Below are 10,115 nucleotides of genomic sequence, written 5' to 3' on the forward strand. Positions count from 1 at the left end.
AAAATCACTTGTAAATGCCCCTATCGACATCATTTGTTATTGTCGCTTTCAATTACTTTTAATCATCACTTTTGAGACTTGTAAATCAAGATGATAAATGCAGATATGGAAAGATGATAAACGTGCAGATAACTTGATGCGGTTTTATCAGGGTGCTTACTACAAGAGAGAGAGAGGGTGAGAGAATGAGAGAGTGAGAGAGAGAGAGAGAGAGTGAGAGAGAGAGAGAGAGAGAGAGAGTGAGAGAGTGAGAGAGAGAGATATCGAGATTTATTGGCAAACAAAAATAGGGGAAATGAAACAAATCTCTCCACTCCTAACCTGCTCATCTTTCACATTATAAACAAAATCTCAGGAAGTGGATTCTTAAACTCCGTCCCAAAAACGAAGCAAAAGTCAAAAGAAAGCTGCTTGTTAAAAACGTTATGTTCTCTTGTGTTACTTGAATAATGTTTATCTGCATTTGCTGTAGGAATACTTTTTCCTTCCAAACGGTTTGGCTTTGGGGGATTCAGCCAACAAAATGATGAGCTACACAGAATTTTAGCTTTTCAAAATAAAGCAGTGGGCCAAATGAAACAATTTCACGAAATACATTGTGTGTGTGTGTGTGTGTGTGTGTGTGTGTGTGTGTGTGTGTGTGTGTGTGTGTGTGTGTGTGTGTGTGTGTGTGTGTGTGTGTGTGTGTATGTATGCTCCTCCATAACTGCAAACCATGAAACCCAGCGACCCTAAACCGCATGCATACTAAGGGAACTGCAATGAAAACTAGGTTTTTGGATGAATTTAAAAAGATATACACTTTCTATGAAAATGTTTTAATTTCTAAAAATATGTTTTGATGCATGCCGTGTTTTAAAAATAATGTTCCATAATCCTGTTGAGACCATCGATCCATAATTGTGGATCTATGCCTGGTGATACCGAATAACGAAAGAGTTCATAGAACACCATAACCCGTGCAGTGTTATTTAAATTTTACTTGAATTTAAATAAAATAATGATTTTAACGATCTTTTTTTTTTAATCCGAAATTTATTGCTATTAAAGTAATCCAAAAGCAGTGCTGAACAGTACCCTTATACACCACCCCCAATGAACCTGCATTTAAATTGAAGTACTACAAAATTGGAGGTTCTTGGAAGTATTATGACAGACGAATTGTGTGCTGCAGTGTTCGCGTATATACAGACAAGTATATACATATATACTTGAGAAAAAGGACATGAGGAGAGTCTTTTAAACTCTTGCTTTGCATTTCCGAGAACGATCTACATTTATATTTTGTATGTGAACCTTATATAGCAGGTGTGCACCGTGCTTTACACAGCCGTATTTGTCAGAATGCAGAAACTCAAACAGTTGTTCTACCTTCAGGGCATGAGATGGCGATTCTCATAGCTTTTCTCAAAGTCACTCTGCCCTCGGGGCATTAATATTTTTCCAAATACAGTACTTTAGGAGTCGCGGAAGGCGAGAGAACGAGGCCATTCATAGGGTTCGAAGATGGTTTATTGTAACAGCAAGATCCAGCACACTAAATTCGAACGGAAGTCAGCATGCTTATATAAAGCCAAAAGCCCTCTTCGGAGGGCGTGGCAACCGCGCGTGCGTCACGTCCGCACAACCACAAGTCCAAAAGTCCCGTGCACGTGTATTATGCCCAAATAAGGTAATCACATAAGGTAACCGCCACATGCGGTTACCTGCACATAAGGTAACCGCCACATACGTCCCCCCAGAATGCACTCCACGGGCCTATGCGTAGGCCGAGGCGACCGAGGGCCTGGGCAAGTCCTCGGGGGAGGCTGCCGAGGTTCCTCGCGGGCCTCCCGAGGTTGCAGGTCGCGGGTGCAGTGCCGAGAAGGCTCGAGCGGTGCACGCGAAAAGCGGATGAGCCAACCGAGGGGCTGGTCAAGGCCTCGGGGGAGGCTGCCGAGGTTCCTCGCGGGCCTCCCGAGGATGCAGGGTCGGAGAAGTAGTTGCGGTTGTAGTTGTAGTTGCGCGAGGGTGACGAAGCGGCCGTGCCGCTAACGTCAGCGCGCGCGAAGGTGACGAAACAGCCATTCCGCCAACGTCAGTGCGCGCGAAGGTGACGAAGCAGCCGTGCCTTCGGAGGGTCTTGGAATAGGTTCGCTCCTCCGGTCGTAGAGGAGGAGCCGAGCGCGGTGCGTGAACCTCATAGTCATGGCCGTCGTCGTTACCGAAACTCCAGCATTTCGAAACCGCATTCGAAACTGCGCCCGAAGCCGTGCTGGAGAAGCCGGCGTCACCAGCTTAGGTGGCTTCCCTGGCCAGGGCGCGCTTGCCGTGTTCTTTCGCAGCCCCCGAATCCGTTCGGGGGCAGTCGGAGGTCACCAGTTTAGGTGGCTTCCCTGGCCAGGGCGCGCTTGCCGTGTTTCGTTCGCAGCCCCCGAATCCGTTCGGGGGCAGTCGGAGGTCACCAGTTTAGGTGGCTTCCCTGGCCAGGGCGCGCTTGCCGTGTTCGTTCGCAGCCCCCGAATCCGTTCGGGGGCAGTCGGAGGTCACCAGCTTAGGTGGCTTCCCTGGCCAGGGCGCGCTTGCCGTGTTCGTTCGCAGCCCCCGAATCCGTTCGGGGGCAGTCGGAGGTCACCAGTTTAGGTGGCTTCCCTGGCCAGGGCGCGCTTGCCGTGTTCTTTCGCAGCCCCCGAATCCGTTCGGGGGCAGTTGGAGGTCACCAGTTTAGGAGTCGCGGAAGGCGAGAGAACGAGGCCATTCGTAGGGTTCGAAGATGGTTTATTGTAACAGCAAGATCCAGCACACTAAACTCGAACGGAAGTCAGCATGCTTATATAAAGCTAAAAGCCCTCTTCGGAGGGCGTGGCAACCGCGCGTGCGTCACGTCCGCACAACCACAAGTCCAAAAGGCCCGTGCACGTGTATTATGCCCAAATAAGGTAATCACATAAGGTAACCGCCACATGCGGTTACCTGCACATAAGGTAACCGCCACAGTACTGCTAAACTGAAGGTTTTTGAAAGTGCCAAACAGGCGATTTGTGTTCTACAGTATTCAAGCAAATAAGTAAATTGAAGTAAAATATATATATTAAAGTTTGTAGAAAAATAATCCTGAAGTTTGCTCCCGTTGATGAAGTCAGTATATTTTACTCCAACTTATTAAAACGTCCTTTTTGTGAACTGTGTTTATAAGCTTTAAGCCCAGGTCAATGAATGCAGTGGAGTTGCCATATGCTTGTACAATAGATCACTCTCACTTGAGGACAGTTCAAAGCCTTTAGAAAGTTCAAAAAGATGCATCTAACGAAAAAATAGTAACGACGTCTGATTAGGGCGTCCGTTCGAGTTACTCTTTTATGTTGCAACCTCACCATGCAACCAATAGCCTCCAATTCACTGGATACTTTATTTTTCACATTAGCATGACTCGGCGTGCTCCGCGCGCCTCACCACACGTCGTTTCAGAGGGGTAGGCATCTTTGACCATTTCGGTGTCTTTTGGGTCTTCATGGTGTTTTGGGTCTTCATGGTGTTTTGGGGCTTCAGGGCTATTTGGTTCTTCAGGGTCTTTTGGATACTCTGGGCCTTAAAGTGTATTTTGTGTCTTTGAGGTGTTTTGGGTCTTCAGGGTCTTTTGAGTCTTTGGTGTGTTCAGTGTCTTTTGGGTCTTCAGGGTCTTCAGGGGCTTTTGGGTCTTAAGGGTATTTTGGTTATTCTTGGTCTTTGAAGGTCTTTGGGTCTTTGGGGTGTTTTGGGTCTTCAGGGTGTTTTGGGTCTTCGGGCTGTTTTGGGTCTTCGGGGTGTTTTGAGTATTCGGGGTGTTTTGGGTCTTTGGGGTGTTTTGGGTCTTCGGGGTGTTTTGGGTCTTCAGGGTGTTTTGGGTCTTCGGGGTGTTTTGGGTCTTCGGGCTGTTTTGGGTCTTTGGGCTGTTTTGGGTCTTCGGGCTGTTTTGGGTATTCGGGTTGTTTTGGTTCTTCGGGCGGTTTTGGGTATTCGGGGTGTTTTGGGTATTCGGGGTGTTTTGGGTATTCGGGGTGTTTTGGGTATTCGGGGTGTTTTGGGTCTTTAGGGTGTTTTGGGTCTTCGGGGTGTTTTGTGTCTTCGGTCTGTTTTGGATCTTCGGGCTGTTTTGGGTCTTCGGGCTGTTTTGGGTATTCGGGTTGTTTTGGGTCTTCGGGCTGTTTTGGGTATTCGGGGTGTTTTGGGTATTCGGGGTGTTTTAGGTATTCGGGGTGTTTTGGGTATTTGGGGTGTTTTGGGTCTTCTGAGTGTTTTGGGTCTTCGGGGTGTTTCTGGTTTTCGGGGTGTTTTGGGTCTCCGGGGTGTTTTGGGTCTTCGGGGTGTTTTGGGTCTTCAGGGTGTTTTGGGTCTTCGGGGTGTTTTGGGTCGTCGGGGTGTTTTGCGTCTCCTGGGTGTTTCGGGTCTTCGGGGTGTTTTGGGTCTTCGGGGTGTTTTGGGTCTTCAGGGTGTTTTGGGTCGTCGGGGTGTTTTGCGTCTTCGGGGTGTTTTGGGTCTTCAGGGTGCTTTGGGTCTTTGGGGTCTTTGGGGTATTCAGGGTCTTTTTGAGCCTCAGGGCCTTGAAGGGTATTTTGGGTCTTTGGGGTGTTTTGGGTCTTTGGGGGTCTTCAGGGTATTTTGGGTCTTCAGGGGTCTTGGTGGTCTAAAGGTCTTGGGGGAGTTAAAGGGTCGTCAAAGGTCTGAGGGTCTCAGCAGTCTTAACGCAATTAAGAGGGTTAATTAAGAGGGCGGTAATTTTATTTTAAGAAAAAGAAGACGTTTTCGTCGCATACAAACATAGCGACAAACATAGCGATATAACGACATAACCATATACGTTTGCTCTGTTATAAGATGCACTTTTCACATCCACACATGCGCACACACACATACACACACACACACACACATACACATGCCCACACTGACATACACGTGCACACACTGACATACATAAATACATACATACATACATACAAACATACATACATACATACATACATACATATGTACATACATACGTACATACATACATACATACATACACACAAAGTGAAACATACACATACAGTCACGTGAAAAAGTAAGTACACCCCATGTAATGTTTTGACTTTTGACTTTTTCAACATATTTCAACATACAGCTATTTGATCTTCATTTCAACAATATTGATAGATAAAGGTGATATAATATAACAAATATCATGAAACATGACGTTTCATTTTGTCATCCATTGTATAATTTAAATGAACATAAATGAAAATTTCTCATGTGGAAAAAGTAAGTACACCCTTGGCTCTAATAGGTGGTATTGCCCCCTTTGGCAGAAACAACCTCAAGTAGGCGTTTCTTATAACTGTCTACCGGTCTCTGACATCGACTGGGAGAATTTTTTTCCCACTCCTCCATGCAGAATTCTTTCAGCTGTGCGATTTTTGAGGGGTTTCTTGCATGCACAGCTCGTTTCAAACCCCCCCACAACATCTCGATGGGATTTAGATCTGGGCTTTGACTTGGCCATTCCCGAACCCTCCATTTATTTCTTTTCAGTCATTCCTTGGTGGATTTACTGGTATGTTTAGGGTCATTGTCATGTTGCAAGGTCCACCTTCGGTTGAGCTTCAACTCTCCGACAGATGGCCTCACATTAACCTCCATCACCTCTGGTACAATGAAGAATTCATAGTGTATTATATGATGGTGTACTGCCCATGCCCTGATGCAGCAACGCTGCCCCAAACCATAATATTTCCACCGCCATGCTTTACAGTTGGTATCAGGTTCTTGTGGTCAAATGCTGTCTTTGGTTTTCGCCAAACATGTCTGTGGCCAAATAGCTCTACCTTTGACTCATCTGTCCAGAGCACATTGTTCCAGGAGTGCTGGTCTTTGCCTAGGTGTTCATTCGCAAACTTTAGTCTTGCCCTGATGTTCTTTCTGGACAGCAAAGGTTTCCTCCTGGCACACCTCCCATGCAGATCAAATTTGTGCAGCCTCTTTCTCATGGTAGACTCGTGCACTTTGACATCAATAGTGGCAAGAACTACCTGTAGGTCCCGTGATGACATTCTGGGGTTCTTAGAGACTTCTTTCAGCATCTTGCCGTCTGCTCTCGGGCTGAACTTGCTGGGGGCGGCCTGGCCTGAACAAGTTGGCAGTTGTTTGGAATCTTGTCCACTTGGAGATGATCTTCCGAACAGTCGAATGATTGATTTCAAATTGTTTGGAGATCTTTTTAAATCCCTCCCAGACTCGTAGGCACCTATAACCTTCTTTCTGAAGGCCTCAGAGAGCTCTTTTGATCTAGGTATGGTGACGCCGCACACTTCAACAACAAAGAGCAAACCAAACGAAATGTCTGAGGTTTAAATAAGACAGGTTCCTCCAAGATCCTCTCCAACGATGTTCTAATCATTTGCACCTGAGCTGGTGCACCTGATTCTAATTTTAGGTATTTGAAGTAGTGATAAATGTAGGGGTGTACTTACTTTTTTCCATATGCGAAATTTGCATTTATGTTTATGTTAAATTATACAATGGACTACAAAATGTAAATGTTTCATGATATTTGTTGTATTATATCACCTTTATCTTTCAATATTGTTGAAATGAAGATCAAATAGCTGTATGTTGAAATATATTGAAAAAGTTAAAACTTTACATGGGGTGTACTTACTTTTTCACTTGACTGTACAATGTGTACATACAAAACACATACACCACTCCTCTCTTCCATCCCTTTGCAAACGGGCTGTACTAACCACCCACTAGTTTGAGCATAAAGAGTACAGAAGTGCTCATTTAATAAATGGATAAAATCTCATTGTTCTTCAACAATAGCTGCAGCATCGACTTGGAAAGGTTCCCTAATTATTGACCTCTCATATTTCGTGTCATTTGAATCCGATTGGTTATGTCTTTCTTCAATGCCTTCCTGATGTCAGATGTAACCAAAATGGAGGACAACTAGTATCTTTATACAAGACTGGCAGGAGTACCCAGCATTGCCGGGGGAGGGGGGAAGATGGAGGGGAAATATATACTACATATAGATATTGGGGGGGGGGGGGGTGGCTTGACAGGCCCCTCCATTTTGGGGGAGGGGGGGGGAAGGGAAGGAGGAAAAAATTTCCCATGTAAAGAGTGCTTTAATCCTAGTGTTGCCCAGGTAAAATATGAAATTGTAATGCTGTCTGCCACCATCACCAGGTGGCGCTACATGGTACACATTTACATAGATAATTTACGCTCCTCCCCCTCCTCCCCCCCCAAACCCCAGCATGAGGCCGCGGCCACATAGCCTATGTTACCCCGAGACAATGTTGTATTTGTATTTGTACCCTGAGTAAAGTATATAAGTGTTTATAGCTGGAGTACCTGGCGTTGCTCAAGCGAAAAAGAAACATTAACATATTTGAAACAAGAAAAAGAGCAATCAGAGATTGCAAACTCTCGCCAGGATGTATTTTCAGTGGTTTTTAAGGCTTTTGTGTTAAATCAAATATGGCGGGCGAACCACATGACCGATGACATCATCATCCTTTTTTTCTAAACTAATTTATTCCTAGATTATGCTCAAGAAATTTCATCTTGATCGGTTGAAGTTTTGTACTTGTCGAATTATGACGTCATAATGGAGGCACATATGACATCATCATAAACATATTTTATTCCCCATGGAGAGTTCTTTACAATGAGCCATGTCTCATTTTTTTCTGTTCAGCACTTTTGGAGATGTAGAGGTACAAATTTATTCGGTTTTTCCAAGATGGCGGCCCCACCACGTGACCCATGATGTCATCTTTTTTTTTCTCCACCAGTTAATGCCGACATGGCGCTCAAGAAATTTCATCTCGATTGGATGAAGTTTTGTACTTGTCGAATTATGACGTCATAATGGAGGCACCTATGACATCATCATTAACATATTTTATTCCCCATGTAGAGTTCTTTACAATGAGCCATGTCTCAATTTTTTTCTATTCAGCGCTTTCGGAGATATAGAGGTGCAAAATTTTTCGGTTTTTCCAATATGGCGACCGAACCACCTGACCTATGACGTCATAATTATCATTATAAAATTATACACGTGGAGTTGAACCTATGATGAAATTTCCTGTCAATCAGACCAACAGTTGCAGAGAAAATCATATTTATTCTGTGCAGACAAACAGACAGACAGACAGACAGACAAACAGACAAACAAACGGACTCAAATGCAATACCCTCTCCTCTGGCGAGGGTAATGAGGGCAAATATAATGGAAAAGCAATTACATCCAAATCAGAATCCATCACAAATGTCAAATCATCATTTTACCTTTTCGTTGAATATATGCTGGTGAATGTACCGCCGTTCATCACATTTCTGAGTTAAGTATGATGATATTTAGGAAGAAGAAGAAGGATTACCACCAACTTCGACCGCTTCCGGAATTGTTTGATTTATTTGTGTTCAAATGTCTGGTGATTGTTTTGGTTCACGAGTTATCAAACAGAGTGACCACTATATTCGTCATGGGTGGGTGTCTGTGTGTCTGTCTTTCTGCAGCATAACTACCCGATGATATCATCCGATCTTGATGAAACTTGGGTGGGAGGTTGATATCATGATCTAGTTGTGTCCTGCCTAGAGTGGGCGAATTGCGCCCATTGTGGGCGGAGCCACGCCCGAAAAAGATGTATTTTTAGGGGGTAATCGAGTTCAAGCTACATCTTCTCCGAGGGGTTTGGTGGAATCTGACAGGAGTTTCGATATTTGGTTAGGCCAATGTCATGTGTCTAGCCCCACGGAGCTCGATTTTTTATTTTTGCCCTAAGGTCAAGGTCACAAGGTCACGAAATTTAGAAAAGTCAATTTTTGATGGTTTTATAACATTGTTCGCTTCCTGATAGGGTGAAATGTCGTACATGATCTTATATTATGACACACATCATGAAATACAAGTTTTCCAACAAATTTCAGAATCTTCGACCTTTGACCATTGAAGGTCACAAAGGTCAAAGTTTCAAAGTTGTCGGAATTGAACCGAACTTTCGGTATTGTGTAGCTAAATAACCTCATAACTGATTATACATTATTTTCTATCTAATTTCAAGGTCAGTAACCTTCGTTTTGACATTTCCGAGCCTGGCCTGTCCGGGCCTGTTTCGGTTATAGTCCGTACTTTGTCATTGAATACCGCTCGCTCGTGAACCATCGTCGTCTCCTGACTTGTTGTTTTCATTTATGTGAATGTGTACTTGTATACAACTGTCATTAATCAAAAAGGTTTAGGCAGTTTTGAGCGATTTTTAAAATGTCCAAAAAAACGAACTTTTTTTTGCCTTTATCACTCCCAGGCATTCACTGTTGAACCTCTGAAAGGTTGACGAAGATCCGTTCAGCCATCTCTGAGAAAAAATGGCGACACACACACACACACACACACACACACCAACGGCTCTCTTATACAGAAGATATTACAAAATGTACGAGTAGGAGAATGCAAATGAAATAGTCTTCAAAAAGGAAAAAATCGTGCAAGCAATGCACGGTTTATGTAATTAACAAGCGTACAAATGACGATTATCTTTTACTGTGTGACCCTGTGATTCGTTACCATAAGTGAGCAGTTAAAAGCTTATATTTAAACTTGTACTAATTGCTTACAGCTACAGGCAAGAACGCTCCCTGTCATCGAAAAGAAATGACACAAACCGACCTCGTGTTTTGTTTCACAATCACTTATCGCCCCCTGGCGACCAAAAAACTCATTCTGCCTGTATTGAAGAATGGGCCAATGAAGCCCAATCCTGAGCAGAAGCCGCGAATGCTTGAAACTGAAACACCGAAAAGTGATAACTTGGGATCGATTTGGATCTGTATGTCTGATCAGTTTCATTGATGTTCTGCTTGTTACCCCGCCCCCTGCACAGCAGGAGATGGGGGTTTGTAATCACTTGTGTGTGTGCGTGCGTGCGTGTGTGTGTGTGTGTGTGTGTGTGTGTGTGTGTGTGTGTGAATAAGAGAGATAGAAGTGTGAGGAACAGAAATGAAAAAAACAGGTGTGTGTGTGTGTGTGCGTGTGTGTGTGTGTGTGTGTGTGTGTGTGTGTGTGTGTGTGTGTGTGTGTGTGTGAATAAGAGAGATAGAAT

This window comes from Myxine glutinosa, chromosome 8 (assembly GCF_964187855.1).
Source record: "Myxine glutinosa chromosome 8, kmMyxGlut1.1, whole genome shotgun sequence".
Classification (NCBI taxonomy): domain Eukaryota; kingdom Metazoa; phylum Chordata; class Myxini; order Myxiniformes; family Myxinidae; genus Myxine; species Myxine glutinosa.